The 16,920-nt window shown below is 43.7% G+C and overlaps 1 protein-coding gene across 1 annotated transcript in view; it reads right to left on the bottom strand.

Annotated features, from left to right (window-relative positions):
* MPP4 (MAGUK p55 scaffold protein 4) overlaps positions 1-16,673 on the bottom strand; it is a 155,401-nt gene extending 138,728 nt beyond the window's left edge. The window contains exon 1 of the mRNA XM_073633302.1: positions 16,285-16,673. The gene's annotated coding sequence lies outside the window, so the exon portion shown is untranslated. The remainder of the gene's footprint in view (positions 1-16,284) is intronic.
* Between the last annotated feature and the right edge of the window lie 247 nt (positions 16,674-16,920).

Below are 16,920 nucleotides of genomic sequence, written 5' to 3'. Positions count from 1 at the left end.
ACTCTTATCTCCCTTCTCTCCCCCTCTTTTACCTTTATCTTCAGCAATGGCTGTTATAACTGCAGTCAATATGTAGACTCGGCTCCTTGTGCTTTTAGGTGGGTTCACACTGGTTTGCTGTGTTTTGGCCCATTGCTGGTGTATCCGCAGTTTTCCTGCGTTTTACCCACAGTCCTATTGATTTCTATTAGGTTGCATGTTTTTTCTGAAAGCGCACCAAAATCAATAGGACTGCAAGCTAAAACTGCAGATACACAAGCAGTGCGCCCAAACTGCAGCAAACCAGTGTGAGCCCAAAGGCTGTACACACAACCCTCTATAGAACTTGGTCTGATCAATACTCCTGGCATTCATTTTACACACAACCATACCATCCCAGATGAGGAGGGGTGGGGGCTTCAGGGATTTGTTTGACTATGCAGGCCCTGTCCCTTCTACCCATCCTGGAAGAGTCCTGGAGGAAGTGGCAGGCTGCTGGTGGCAAGTGGCACACTGTATCTGGTGGCAGGCTGCTGGTGGCAAGTGGCACACTGTATCTGGTGAAAGGCTGCTGGTGGCAAGTGGCACACTGTATCTGGTGGCAGGCTGCTGGTGGCAAGTGGCACACTGTATCTGGTGGCAAGTGGCACACTGTATCTGGTGAAAGGCTGCTGGTGGCAAGTGGCACACTGTATCTGGTGGCAGGCTGCTGGTGGCAAGTGGCACACTGTATCTGGTGGCAAGTGGCACACTGTATCTGGTGGCAGGCTGCTGGTGGCAAGTGGCACACTGTATCTGGTGGCAGGCTGCTGGTGGCAAGTGGCACACTGTATCTGGTGGCAGGCTGCTGGTGGCAAGTGGCACACTGTATCTGGTGGCAAGCTGCTGGTGGCAAGTGGCACACTATCTGGTGGAAGGCTGCTGGTGGTAAGTGGCACACTGTATCTGGTGGCAGGCTGCTGGTGGCAAGTGGCACACTGTATCTGGTGGCAAGCTGCTGGTGGCAAGTGGCACACTATCTGGTTGAAGGCTGCTGGTGGTAAGTGACACACTGTATCTGGTGGTAGGCTGTGGTTGGCAAGTGGCACACTGTATCTGGTGACAGGCTGCTGGTGGCAAGTGGCACACTGTATCTGGTGGCAGGCTGCTGGTGGCAAGTGGCACACTGTATCTGGTGGCAGGCTTCTAGTGGCAAGTGGCACACTGTATCTGGTGGCAGGCTGCTGGTGGCAAGTGGCACACTGTATCTGGTGGCAGGCTGCTGGTGGCACACTGTATCTGGTGGTAGGCTGTGGTTGGCAAGTGGCACACTATCTGGTGGCAGGCTGCTGGTGGCAAGTAGCACACTGTATCTGGTGGCAAGTGGCACACTGTATCTGGTGGCAGGCTGCTGGTGGCAAGTGGCACACTGTATCTGGTGGCAAGCTGCTGGTTGCAAGTGGCACACTATCTGGTGGAAGGCTGCTGGTGGTAAGTGACACACTGTATCTGGTGGTAGGCTGTGGTTGGCAAGTGGCACACTGTATCTGGTGGCAGGCTGCTGGTGGCAAGTGGCACACTGTATCTGGTGGCAGGCTGCTGGTGGCAAGTGGCACACTGTATCTGGTGGTAGGCTGTGGTTGGCAAGTGGCACACTGTATCTGGTGGCAGGCTGCTGGTGGCAAGTGGCACACTGTATCTGGTGGCAGGCTTCTAGTGGCAAGTGGCACACTGTATCTGGTGGCAGGCTGCTGGTGGCAAGTGGCACACTGTATCTGGTGGCAGGCTGCTGGTGGCACACTGTATCTGGTGGTAGGCTGTGGTTGGCAAGTGGCACACTATCTGGTGGCAGGCTGCTGGTGGCAAGTAGCACACTGTATCTGGTGGCAAGTGGCACACTGTATCTGGTGGCAGGCTGCTGGTGGCAAGTGGCACACTGTATCTGGTGGCAAGCTGCTGGTGGCAAGTGGCACACTATCTGGTGGAAGGCTGCTGGTGGTAAGTGACACACTGTATCTGGTGGTAGGCTGTGGTTGGCAAGTGGCACACTGTATCTGGTGGCAGGCTGCTGGTGGCAAGTGGCACACTATCTGGTGGAAGGCTGCTGGTGGTAAGTGACACACTGTATCTGGTGGTAGGCTGTGGTTGGCAAGTGGCACACTGTATCTGGTGGCAGGCTGCTGGTGGCAAGTGGCACACTGTATCTGGTGGCAGGCTGCCGGTGGCAAGTGGCACACTGTATCTGGTGGTAGGCTGTGGCTGGCAAGTGGCACAATGTATCTGGTGGTAGGCTGCTGGTGGCAAGTGGCACACTGTATCTGATGGCAGGCTGCTGGTGGCAAGTGGCACACTATCTGGTGGAAGGCTGCTGGTGGTAAGTGACACACTGTATCTGGTGGTAGGCTGTGGTTGGCAAGTGGCACACTGTATCTGATGGAAGGCTGCTGGTGGCAAGTGGCACACTGTATCTGGTGGCAGGGAGCTGGTGGCAAGTGGCACACTGTATCTGGTGGCAAGTGGCACAATGTATCTGGTGGCAGGCTGCTGGTGGCAAGTGGTACACTGTATCTGGTGGCAAGTGGCACAATGTATCTGGTGACAGGCTGCTGGTGGCAAGTGACACACTGTATCTGGTGGCAGGCTGCTGGTGGCAAGTGGCACACTGTATCTGGTGGCAATTGGCACAATGTATCTGGTGGCAAGTGGCACAATGTATCTGGTGACAGGCTGCTGGTGGCAAGTGACACACTGTATCTGGTGGCAGGCTGCTGGTGGCAAGTGGCACACTGTATCTGGTGGCAAGTGGCACAATGTATCTGGTGGCAAGTGGCACACTGTATCTAGTGGCAGGCTGCTGGTGGCAAGTGGCACACTGTATCTGGTGACAGGCTGTCGGTAGCAAGTGGTACACTGTATCTGGTGACAGGCTGTGGTTGGCAAGTGGCGCAGTGTATCTGGTGAAAGGCTGCTGTTGGCAAGTGGCACACTGTATCTGGTGGCTGGCTGCTAGTGGCAAGTGGCACACTGTATCTGGTGGCAGGCTGCTGGTGGCAATTGGCACATTGTATCTGGTGGCAGGCTGTGGGTACCAAGTGGCACACTGTATCTGGTGGCAAGTGGCACACTGTATCTGGAGGCAAGTGGCACACTGTATCTGGTGGCAGGCTGCTGGTGGCAAGTGACATGCTGCATCTAGCGGCAGGCAACTGTGGAAAGTGATACACTACATCTGGTGGCAGGCTATGGGTGGCAAGTGACAAGCTGCATCTGGTGGCAAGTGACAAGCTCAGGTCCCACTAATTCTGCACGATGGTGAGTTGAACTATTTCACTATATATTACAATGTAGTAACTGAAATAATGGAATTTGATCATCCTGACACCATATCAAGCATGGTGTCAGGATGATTGATTTTAAGTACTAACACCAGCCATTTGCCTGACAAATCACCTCCACTGCCGATTTCCCTGCCAACCCCGAGACTACATCCTCCACCCTCATCTTTTTTTTGGGAAAAGGGGGATGTCCCTAAATGACAGTTTGGAAATGTGGTCTCCCTATGTTGCTGCTGGTGAGAGACCGCATAGCAGGTGGTATTGGTGGTGTTGCTGCTGCTCAGAGGCTGCAAGGCTGGTATTACTGGTGAGAGTATATTTAATTCGTTTTAGCGAAAAATTGTTTGCATTTTCATTTTGTTTCCATAAAAAGGCCCACCGAAATTCTCAGCACCAGGCCTATGATGCTCTTAATCTGGCCCTGGGCTGCCCCAGCATACCCTGTTCAAGCAAAGATCCAATATTGGTTGAGTCCATGTCTGGAGTTTAGCTCGGGCTTGACACTGGCCATCCAGATTCCAGCGACAGTACCAGGCAGAGCTTCTCTCCTTGCCTGTGTGTAATTTCCCCCTCCAGGGCTCTCAGGATCCAGGCCCTCATCCGTATAGCACACAGGCCCAGGGGGTCAGACCAAAGAAAACCCGCCAAGAAAAACCTGGAGGTGCAGTTAACCTCTAACTTCCTGCTGGAGCAGCAGTGACCTCTACCTGCTTACAAGTGTACTTGATATTTATGCTCCATTTTACAGACTAAAAGAGAAGCTCATTATTAGGGTTTACACATACAATAAAGGAGTTATTCTCACTGCTTACATTTTCAAAGAATTATGCACATGCACTGTAATGCAGTTTTATGCTACCTTTTTCTAAAACTTGCATCAGTTTCTTGGTTACGACCTTTGACAGTGAATTTAAAATGTAATTTACATATATTGTATGTGCGCCCATATGTTTATTAATTTTACTAGCACTTTACTTTAATGCCTATTAAGGGACATTTTTATGAAGCTGCATTCTAAAAAATGAAAAAAATACTTTTTTAAAGTTCTAAATATTGACTGTGCTTTGTAGCAGAAAAATAAATAATTTTAGTGTTTGTGTAAATGCACAAATTGCATAAAATGTTCACTTTTGCAATAGGAGGTGAGGAAAGGGCGAAGCTCAGTAAGGAGTAAAAGTTGTGGCATTTGACATTGAAGTGCAGGGTTGGAGTTTAGCACGGGGAAGGGGGAAGGTTTATTATCACCTTGGAAAGAGTTGAAGGATCCATGTACATCCTTTGCCTAGAATCCATAGGAACACAGGGACAAATTTAAATACATCACAAGTACCTGCAGGCGCCCCAAAAATGACTACACTTCAGGACATTTTTGTCCAGTTCAGGTTCATTCTAAGGCTTGTATAAAGTAGATATTACTCTTTCACAGTGCAATACTACATACAGTGCAATTTGTTTTTTTTTTTTTGTTATTTTAGTTCAATTGAGAAAGGATTAAATCCTGTCAGATTTTAGTGTTGTCCTTGTCTCTATTGTAGAAATTCCTCCTGATGGTTACAGGAGATTAAAAGAATAGGAAATTAAAGTGTTACTAAACTCAAATTTTTTTTATTAAATTAAAATAACAAACATTGTATACTTACCTGCTCTGTGCAGTGGTATTGCACAGAATGGCCCCGATCCTCCTCTTCTGGAGTCCCCGGCAGCAATCTTGGTTCCTCCTCTCCTTTTGAGGGACCACCATAGCCAACCGCTGGCTATGGGGAGAGCATAGTCCCCGCACTCCCGACCTGTGTATCTACGGAGCTGCGCTCCATAGATTTACACAGTGGGACTTAGGCAAGATCCCCACTTCCTACTCACTGCATATGATTGATAGCAGCAAGAGCCAATGGCTCCTGCTGCTGCTCGAATTCCTGTGTAAAGAGGAAGGGGAGAAAAGATGCAGCTCTGCACAGCGCTGATCTCTTCTGCCCTCTCATCCCATTTACATGGTGGGGGGGTCACAGAGGAAGTAAAAATGTTTTTTCACCTTAATACAAACAATGCATTAAGATAAAAAAAGGTATAGTAAGACTAAGGAAAATCTCTTCAATGGAGAATGAAACAACAACAAAAAACAGGTTTTAGCAGAGTTGGGAAAGTGTGGTCATCTCTTCTGGTGAATTCTGGTCCTCTCACGGTCTTCATTTCACAGAAATAAAAAAAGTGAGGGGAAATCTTTTAAATTGAGCTGCAAACAGCAATGCAAACTGACATAAGTTCTTCCTTACTCTATTTAAACTTAAAAAAAAACTGTAAGCTGGAATTTAAATAATACCATAAAGAACACTGCAAACATAAACATGTTAGCTTATTTTTTACAGACAAATCCTAAAAAGCCATGCGTGAAATAAAATATCTCAAATTAAGAACACACAAAAGTGCCAAAAAAGGTCAATGATTTAATATGCTGGCCTTATCATCCACCTGTTTAATTCATTGGGTGACAAATACATTTTGAAATAAACAGAAGTTAGGAGATACATAAACTTGACATTTGGAATACTCTGCAGCCACCCTCAACACTGGAACTGTTAATCACTGATCCTTCTCTTCTGTAAGAAAGGGTAATCTTCTTAACATTTAATGTTATCCACAAGTTACACCAGAACACTACTGACCTTTGCAACCCCAGGCTGGACTTAGATGTAACAAAACAACCCTTCTGTCATCATTTATCCTTTCAAAAATTTAATTGCAAAGACAGTCCTTAGATGTGGTGGCTGCATTTGTTTCATTTTTTCTTACCTTGTGATCCTGCCAGCACAACACTTCTTGTCCTAAGATAACAATGCTCACTGCCTGAGATGTATCTATGATGAAGCACATTGTCACCTTAGACTGCTCTCCTGAGTTGGACTACAAACCCCTTACCCTTCCCTCGTCTCATTGCTTAGAGGGAGGTGTTTTTTAGCTCAAAGAATATTGCTGGGCAGGATGATAACATTGTGTGCGATTTTGGTTTAGTGTACTGGAAGTTACAAGGACACAAGATTTCTTGCAGGATCGATAGGTATTTTCTGTACTTGCAGAAATGTTCTTAGTTCTAAAGCCTTATACACACAGTCTGATTATTGGACGACCAAGCGTCTGATTTTTGTCAAAAGGGCATGTGCAGGATTTTGTCTAGCATACTAACTATCTGCAAATTGTCGTTGACAAACACGAGCGTAGTGACATACTATGAGAGTATAAAGAGGAAGTTCATTTCTCAAGTGCCACCCTTTGGGCCCCTTCTGCTAATTTCATGTTAGTAGAAGTTTGGTGAGCGTTGATTCCCGATTTTCAGATCGTACAAAACAAATGCCTTTTAAAATACGTTTGGCATAACTACATGTAAAGCAGCTTCATTATTATCCCATTAAAGATGAGAATTTAGACATTGCCGCATCACGAATGTTAATTCTAGATCATGAACAAGTTTACAAGACCGAACTTACTGCGAGGTTAAAGGAACCATATGTATGAGGTTAGAAATTGGTGATAAAGCAATGAACATTGACATTGACTTAAATTGCTTTATCACCAATTTCTAACCTCATACATACGGTTCCGTTAACAACTTATTACCTCTCAAACAGTAAGCAGAAACTTTCAAAGTTACATATTTGGTCCTTTTTACCGTATATTACCTTCTAAAGGTAACTTGATAAGTTATGGTCCTGGACCATCCAATTAGTTTGAACTTACTTTAATAATCACATTTAGGTTGATTATGTATAACCAACTCCTAATTATCTCCCCTTCTCTACATTTTAACCCCATGTATATTCAAATGCGCTTTCAGGTAATTTTTATGACAACCCTCATAGACTGACTCTAGCTCAGTTTTTAAATAATATTTTTAAATAACGTTTTTTAACACTCTTAGGTTTAAACTTAATTTAATTTTTTTTTACTTTATTAACATTGTCCATGGTCACTTAAAAGTCAACTTATTGTTCAATTATTTAGACTCCTCTTTTTATTAGTAGTTTTATTAATAAAACATTTAATGGATTTAGTTTATTATAATTTATAATTTATCTTAAATAATATTATGTACTATGTGGGCAAATATCACGTGGCGTCTCCTAGGCAGTATTTCGACGCGCACCCAGGTACGGGTGACACGGCCGAAGAATTCGCATATATAGGTGTTTTTTCCTCAAGGCAATTTGATTAAAGCTTTGTTTGAGCTGTCCAAGCTGGTTTTCCTAATTGAAATACCGATTGGGGATTTAAATTGTTATATTAGAACGTAACAAACTAACTAAACATGGCCGTTGAAAGCATACACCATGATAGAGGTTGGAATGTATATTATATGTCTGACAAAGTCAGGTGGTATGGGGTTGCTAGATTACCACGTCTTATTTAAACCAAGAAGTGTAGCAATATGGCGCTGCTCCAGTAGATGTCTTGATGATGAAACGCGTAGGGCGGAGCCACAGCGTCATTGCGTCACTTCCGGTATACGTGTATGGAACGCAGAGGAGACAGCACTTCCTATTTTAAACTGCGCTATTGATTTTTACACACTGTAAGTGCATATCTTTACTTTATACAAATAAAATAGTTAAAACGTTATTGCACTATGGAGGTTCTAAATTCTTCCCACATACACTGAGTCAAAAACCGAGGAGAATGGCCTGCAAGGAGGCACAAGCATTTAAGGTCTGTTCCAGCTAATACAGCAGTGAAGCTGTAACACCCCTAGTGGTGAACTCTCTGGTAAGAGTGTATATGAGAAGATCACGGTTTGGAGCACCTGCACTTATATATATGTAATCACCAGGCACAAGGAGAGAACAAAGTCACGTCACTTGTTTTATTGTGAAAGACTGTTTTTGATTTTTACTATAGACACCGTCATATATTTTTATTTTTTAATTTGAATTTTTCATCTACATTTGTATTTTTATATATTATTCCCTATTATCAATTAACTTTTTCAGTTTGTGGACACTTGATTGTATGATATTTACATTATTTGAATAGCAATTTATAGGACAGTTTGCACCATATACAGTGCCTTGCAAAAGTATTCAACCCCCCTTGCCATTTTTCCTGTTTTGTTGCCTCACCACCTTGGAATTAACATGGCTTGTTTGAGAATTTGCATCATTTAATTTACAGAACATGCCCACAACTTTGAAGATTTTTTTTTTTTTTTTTTTTGTGAAGCAGACAACATATAGGACAAAATAACAAAAAAAAATCAATGTGCATAACTATTCACCCCCCCCCCCAAAAGTCAATACTTTGTAGAGCCACCTTTTGCACAGATACAGATACTCCAGTCTCTGCTGTGGAACTCTGAAGCTCCTCCAGGGTTACCTTAGGTCTCTGTGCTGCCTCTCTGATTAATGCCCTCCTTGCCCAGTCCGTGAGTTTTGGTGTGTGGCCGTCTCTTGGCAGGTTTGCTGTTGTGCCATGTTCTTTCCATTTGGTTATGATAGATTTGATGGTGCTCCTAGGGATCATCAAAGATTTGGATATTTTTTTTATAACCTAACCCTGACTTGTACTTCTCAACAACATTGTCCCTTACTTGTTTGGAGAGTTTCTTGGTCTTTGGTTAGTGGCGCCTCTTGCTTAGGTGTCATTTCACTAATTATGTGACTTCTGAAGGTAATTGGTTGCACCAAGGCTTTTTTATTGGCTTCATAACAAAAGGGGTGAATACATACGCACATGCCAATTATCAGTTTTTTATTTCTGAAAAATAGTTTTATGTATATATTTTTCTAATTTTACTTCACCAACTTAGACTATTGTGTTCTGATCAATCACATCTAATTCAGATTAAAAAAAACATTGAACTAAAGACTGTAATGTAATGAAATAGGTAAAAAGCCAAGGGGGTGAATACTTTTAGAAGGCACTGTATATCCTTATAAGGAACACTTGATTTTTTTATTGGAGGACATTACTAATCCATAGCACGCATCACATTTACACAGCAGGTTTACTTATTTATTGCTTTGGGATTTGCACATTGAGAATTGGACAGCACGTCACTGTAAACAAATACATTAACCTTTGGCAGCGCCATTGCCACCATATTCTTATATTTTTTCGTAAAAGTCAAATCATCTGTCGAATGCACTGTACTAATGATCCGAAAATCTGCAGACAGCTCGTTTTCAGACTTTTCCCTTCTGATTTTCGTACCGTGTGTACGAGGCCTTAGAGGTGTTGGATGCAATAATACATCTTTTATTTTTGTGTTTAGATGTACTTTAACATCATTGCTGCTGGTTCCACCCACCCTTTAAGTTTCTCTTAATGCTGGGAGGTAGAGTGGGCTTCATGATCATGTGCTGTCACAGTGATCACATGAGTGGACCCTTCCCCAGCTCCCAATCGTAAACAATGACTGGTAGCTGTTGGAGGTCACTGTGCTGAGGATGCTGGATGAGCATGCCCCCAGCACAACCATGCACTGCTAACTGTACTCATATGTGGCAGCCCGGCATTAAAGCCCTCCACCATATTGCTACAAATACCTGGCCCAGTAGCAAGTGATTATCATTACCTTTATGGCTTGACTTAAAAAGATTGTGTTTCTATTCTATCATACTTATTCTGTTATATCACTGTCTTCTGCAGTATGTATTATAATTAATGTATAAACATTTAAATGTAAGAATAACGTAAAAGAGTAATAGGATGAGAATGAGACTTGGATTTTTGGCAAGTCCAGTTGGTTCAAGGTTGAGGGGCTCAGTGAATTATTGTCCAAATTCACCAGGACAGTTTAAAAACCTTAAACCATGGGCAGCAGACTCAGAAGGACCAACTGACAAGGGATTTTGATAAGTCAGCACCCTCACTATAAAAGGAGGGTTCAGAGCAGCCATAGCACCAGTGTATTGAAGATGCTGCAGGAAGAGGATATTTAGAGCGGCCAAGCTCCATTGGGAAAAATTAGAGTCTGTTAGCAAGCTCCGCTTTACTTTTGTGATTTGCATTGGTGGGTCATGTTTGCCAATCCCCCCCCCCCTTTGGGTTCACAGTTATAAATTTGCCCCAAAAATCCTTATTAGGTTTACTATCTGTGTCATCATCAAGTTTGAGTGCTAGCTCATAGGCAAACATCCACTTTGCAGCTTTTATTGTCTTTATTATTAGGGGCTTTTTTCCTTCAATTTTAGTTTATGGTTAGCTTGAGGGCAGCAGTTATTTTAGATGCTGCCCTGTCAACAGCAAGACTCTCCATTAAAAAAACAGTAGGCTTAGTTTCAGGTGGGTGGCATTTTGGAGATTAATTTATTGTGGGATATTTTTATTTTATTTTATATTGTAAGGTCCTATTTAAGTTTGAGGTGCTCAAAGCTAAGCATTTGTTTGCTGCTGACCATCTGTTTTTGGAGCTGCCTTTTGTTTACAGCACACCTTTGCATGGTTTGGAATGAAATAAGTAACAAGCAAAAACAGCATGCACCTAAATCCACTCAGATTATATCCTCATAGTAAAAATAAAAGTTAATATGGACAAGCTAGGCCTGTTCTCCCTGATTAAAACAGTCTTGCCTCTGGCCAATTTTACACAGCTGAAACATCTGTAGGCTGACAGTCTCAATTCTTGTAGGAAAACACCTGTCTTGTGTCTCTACATTTTGGCCTATTCATGCTGAATAAGGCCTTATTCACTCAGGTGCACTGACCTGCGTGAGGGGCTGTCTCCCCCCGTGTGGGATGTACAGGTGTTCTGTGCAGACCCATGCAGGCAACCTGCTCAAATCAATGACAGGTGGCTAGCTGCACTGACCTGAATGGATTTTCCATGTGCATCTCAGAGCATACATCTGTGCAGATATGATGTATCAGACTGTGTACAGATCGGTACGTCCATGGGAATGAGGCCTTATGCGGTCCTGCCACTTGCCAATTTTTAAGCAGCTATGTTAGGGAGTTTGATAGAAGTTGGTTAAGTGTTGCCAACCGCCCGTAGATTTACGGGCAGCCCGTAAAACACAGGGCACTTTTCTCCTCCCCGTAAATGTTTGTAGCAGGAGAAAAGTGCCAGTAAAAAATGGTGGTGACCGGCGGGTCAGAACTGCGCATGTGCAGTTTGTGGAAATCGCAGAGAAGTTCCGATCCTCCACGAGTGCTGCCTCTGCCTGCCGTTGCCGCGCGATGATGATGTCAGCCACAGCGCCCGCCAGACTTATAAAAGCAGGAGCTGAGGGCAGATGGACAGAACAGAGTGACTCGTGGTGGAGTGGACAGAGCAAACAGCAGCACTGCTGGCTGCCGTGAGCCTGTAACCTGCCCAGCCACCGGCCAGTACAGACACAGAGTGTCAGGCAGGCCGCAGCCAACAATCCCTTCCCAGGGCACTCTGATGGTGGAGGTGGACTGTATGGATGGTGCACTGCAGCAGCACAGTGAAAGGGGCACAGAAGGAAGGACACTGATGTAGAGAAGTCTGGTAACATGAAGAGGCACAAAGGAGGAAACTACCATGTCCGCAGCCTCTGACCATCTCCTGTATCATGTCCGCAGCCTCCACCCATCTCCTGTATCATGTCCGCAGCCTCTGACCATCTCCTGTATCATGTTCGCAGTCTCTGACTATCTCCTGTATCATGTCCGCAGCCTCTGACCATCTCCTGTATCTTGCCCGCAGCCTCTGACCATCTCCTGTATCTTGTCCGCAACCTCTGACCATCTCCTGTATCATGTCTACAGCCACCGAGGCGGAGTCTGGAGAGGAGTCAAAAGTGGGAGCGCCGCCGGGATGGGGGTCAGGGGGGAAGTCAGACATGTGTTGACTGTGGAGAGGAGACTATGGGATAAAACCAGAGCCGCCAAGCTGGAGCTATCTGACTGAGCCCTGCACAGTGCACCTGAGAGGTCAGTGACAGCGCCGCCAGGCCAGTCTGAGGGGGTTGCTTATGTAAGGGGGCACTGATATGAGTGGGGCACTGAGTGTATTTACTCTACGGAAGGTGGTCTCTGGTCAGAGTGCCCCCCCACATCAGAGTTCCTGGCATTCCCCTTTACATCAGAGTCTGCAGGATTCCCCCCTACAGTGCAAGGGGGAACTCAGTCTGCGGACCCTGATGTAAGTGGGAACTCTAATGTAAAGAGAAAGCAGTGGAGAGCCCCAGAGCCCCCTCTACATCAAGGTTCCCACTTAGATCATGACCTGCAGCATTCCCCTTTATATAAGAGTTCCCTTTTACTGTAAGGGGGGGATCCTGCAGACTCTGATGTAAGGGGGAACTCAGTGCTGGCTGGGTTTTATGCCGCATACACATGAGTGGAATGTCCGACAGAAAAAGTCAGACGGAAGCTTTTCATCGTCTATTCCGATCGTGTGTGTGCCTCATCGGACTCTTTTTTTTGAAAATTCTGACGGACCTAGAAATAGAACATGCTTTAAATATTTCTGACGGAACCAATTCCTATCGGGAAAACCGCTAGTCTGTATGCTGTTCCAACGGCCCAAAAACGACGCTTGCAGCTTGCTCTGAAGCAAGTACGAGACGGAAGCTATTGGCTATTGAACTTCCTTCTTCTATTCCCGTTGTACGTGCTGTACGTCACCGCGTTCTAGACGGTCAGACTTTGGATTGACTGTGTGTAGGCAAGACCGTTTGAATGGAATTCCGTCGGAGTAACCTTCGGAGTTTATTCCGACGGCTAAGCCGGTCATGTATACGCGGCAATAGTAACCTGAACTGCATGTCAATGGAGAAATTTTGACTTTTGATTCACTTAACCACTAAGCCACTGCCCACCGTCATATGACGGCTGGACGAGGCTTCTGTTATTCTGGGAGGACGTCATATGACGTCCTCGCCTTCCCGAGCCACTAGGGGGCGCGCGCGCCGCCGTGTCACTCGGGACCCGGTGCGCGTGCCCGGCGGCCGCGATGTCCGCCGGGCACCCGCGATTGCCGGGTAACACAGCAGGAGCGTGGATCTGTGCATGTAAACACAGATCCACGTCCTGTCAGAGAGGAGAGGAGACCGATGGCGTGTCCCTTGTACATAGGGACAGCGATCGGTCACCTCCTCCAGTCAGTCCCCTCCCCCCACAGTTAGAATCACCTCCTTAGGTAATACATTAACCCCTCGAGCGCCCCCTAGTGTTAACCCCTTCCCTGCCAGTCACATTTACACAGTAATCAATGCAATTTTATAGCATTGATCGCTGTATAAATGTGAATGGTCCCAAAAGTGTCAAAAGTGTCCGATGTGTCCGCCGCAATATCGCAGTCACAATAAAAATTGCAGATCGCCGCCATTACTAGTAAAAAATAAATAAATAATAAAAATGCTATAAATCTATCCCGTATTTTGTAGACGCTATAACTTTTGCGCAAACCAATCAATATACGCTTATCGCAATTTTTTTTTACCAAAAATATGTAGAAGAATACGTATTGGCCTAAACTGAGGAAAAAATTTGTTAAAAAAAAAAAAAAAATTGGATATTTATTATAGCAAAAAGTAAAAAATATTGTGTTTTTTCAAAATTGTCCCTCTTCTTTTGTTTATAGCGCAAGAAATAAAAACCGCAGAGGTGATCAAATACCACCAAAAGAAAGCTCTATTTGTGGGAAAAAAATGATAAAAATTTAATTAAGGTGCAGTGTAACACGACCGCGCAATTGTCATTCAAAGTGCGACAGCGCTGAAAACTGAAAAATGGCTTGGGCAGAAAGGGGGTGTACGTGCCCTGTATTGAGGTGGTTAAACATATTGCTAATAGCACTAGCTATATGTTTATAGCTTAAATATTGATATTTGCACGGTTTGACACTGAAAACTTTCATTTTAGGTACTTTTTGGCAGTAGCAGTAAAAAACGTGGTTCTGTCTGTATATTTCATGATTTTTGCCTGGGGGAAAAACATTGGTGCCGTTTGTAAATGTTGGAATCCCGCCAGTAAATTTCACTGGGGGGGGGGGGGGGGGGGGGTAGGGGTTGGCAGCACTGATCAAGAGAAAAGGGAGAGCAAACTGCTGGCCAATTTCTATACACTGATAAAAGCAGGCCTATTACTGTTTGATAAAAAAAAGTATGTGTTGCTGCTGTTTGCCATATTTTGCACAGTGGTGTCATCTGTGGGCTGACACTCTTAATTATGGTATGAGAACACTTGCGTGTGCTTTGGTTTTTACCTATTCTTAAACGGTTCTGTCCCTGACCAATTTTACACAGTTGTAACATCTGTGGGCTGAAGCTTTTAATTTGTGTATGAAAACACTTTCCTGTACCTAATTTCTGTACATTTTGGTCTATTCTTGCTGATTAAAACTGTCCTGCCACTGGCCATTTTTTATGCAGCTGTATTAGAGAGTTTGAAAGAAATTGTCTAGCAGCAAGACAGTTTTGTATCAGGAGAACAGGGTCAGCCTTCGGAAACTACTGGCCTATTTCTATCCACCGGTCAAAGCAGATGTATTACCGCTTTATGGGAAAGCAGGCTTGGCTGCTAACACTACCTAAGAAAAAGCCTTTATTTAAACAAAAATGAAGTAGCCAAATATGCACTGCCAAAGTGCAGTCACTGAGAGGGTCTGTGAAAATTATGGTGTTCTGTAAAACCATGTACAGCTTTAGGGCACTTATAATATAGAGAATTTGTGTATTTTCATGTTCTCCCTGCTGTACAATACTTTTTTAAAAATATTTTTGGCATTTGTAACCTTCCCTCACGCCAGTGCTCAGCTTCATATGCTTTTTTGACGAAAACTTGCCTATTAGCCTTACAAATCGCCAAAACGTACGAACAGGATTTGTGCAATTTGTGGCAAAATTTAGATTCCCTGAATTTCTAACAGGATTTGATAAACTCTGGGGGAACTGAACCAGGAGAGATTTGCTCTTTACTAATAAGTCAAGTGCAGTGATGGGGCACGGTCATCCAGCGCCCAGGGCAAAGATAACCCTGTCACTAATTCTTTCAGCCTTGCAACAGAAGAAAGAAGCCCCCATTCCTACAGTAAACCATTGCACCCAGGGCAGCAGGCCCTCCCGTCCACCCCTTGTCCCCGCCCTGGTCAAGGATACAAACATGTCCTTGGTCCACCTATGTTATAAAAGAGAGACAATTATTTGACTTTGAAAACACAGCACTTCCTATGTTTTTGCCAAGAAAATAAAAAAATATTGTGGCAGTTATTAAGTATTTCATCGGGCCCAAGAAAAAAGTGACCCTTAAGTTACCATTAACCATATTAGGAACAAAAATGGGTATGGAATATGAGAACAGTCCAAATACAAATAATTGGTTCACATCAGCTACTATGTAACAATAACAACAACAATATATAATTTTATAAAATGCTTTAGATAATAATTAAGCTGGCATTACAGTCTGATTGTATTGTCTCTTTATAGTCGCAGTTAAATGTAACAACAATGCTAGACCCCATTAAATTTATATTCAGTCAGGGAAGCCCATGCACTACATAGATGGTAAATGAAAAGCCATCCATAATCTGATCGTACAATCTCTATTAGATCTACCAACTGTGTATTGCTGTGACTTATTGGGACATTTACTACATTATACATTAACAGATAAAAAAATAGAAATTTAGAACAGTTTGATATTTACAATTTATTTCGCTGATATTGTTCGTTTAGATGTCACCATTGTGGCTGTCCACACTTAGTAATGCATGAAACTGTACAAATTATATAAGCCATAAATGATAAATTCATGTTAAGACACACATTTCCCATTGTGCATGCGAATAGGTTTTCCAAAAGAACATTTTGAGGTTTCACACTGCTGTCAATGACATTTTGATAGGTGCTAATTAAGCTCTCCTGCCTACAACAGAAATATGTTGCGCTACTGCCGTCTGTGTATACCAAGTTAAAGATTCAGTGACTTCTGATGAGTCTCTACTTACAGCAATTTACTGTATTTGTGGGCATTGCAGACTAGCACATTTAGGCCTTCTATGCTGTAAATAATTGATCATTGTTTATATTCTCACCTCGATGTACAGCAAGATGAAGCAGCGTGTCACTCCATCTTCATACAGACCTTTGTAAAACGTGTTAGCAGCAGCAGCAACCTGGCTAATCCCATCACATCCTCTTCTACCAAGAACTATGCAGGGAAGACTTAATCAGCTTTGTTTAAAGCCCCAGTGCCACATTTTTAAAAGGCCAGCCAGCTTATGGCAGAAGCGTAGTAGGTGTAATTCTCTGAAAAGGTCATTTACACATTCATCTTCTTTTCCTAAAGAACTGATGCCCCACTGGCAGCCCTTACAGCCTCCTGTGCCCGCAGGGTAAAAATGTATATTTTATATTCATCAGACACAGTGGGGATAAGAATGATGTCAACAAAGCTGCCATTTTATTACTGGTACAGTGGGAACAGAAAGTATTCAGACCCCCTTAAATTTTTCACTATTTGTTATATTGCAGCCATTTGCTAAATTCATTTACGTTAATTTTTTTCCCTTATTAATGTACACCCAGCACCCCATATTGACAGAAAAACACAGAATTGTTTACATTTTTGCAGATGTATTAAAAAAGAAAAATTGAAATATCACATGGTCCTAAGTATTCAGATCCTTTGCTGTGACACTCATATATTTAACTTGGATGCTGTCCATTTC

The sequence above is a fragment of the Aquarana catesbeiana genome, linkage group LG06 (genome assembly GCF_042186555.1).
Source record: "Aquarana catesbeiana isolate 2022-GZ linkage group LG06, ASM4218655v1, whole genome shotgun sequence".
Lineage (NCBI taxonomy): Eukaryota > Metazoa > Chordata > Amphibia > Anura > Ranidae > Aquarana > Aquarana catesbeiana.
Note: the sequence above shows the minus strand (reverse complement) of the source record. Positions and strands in the feature narration are given on the sequence as shown.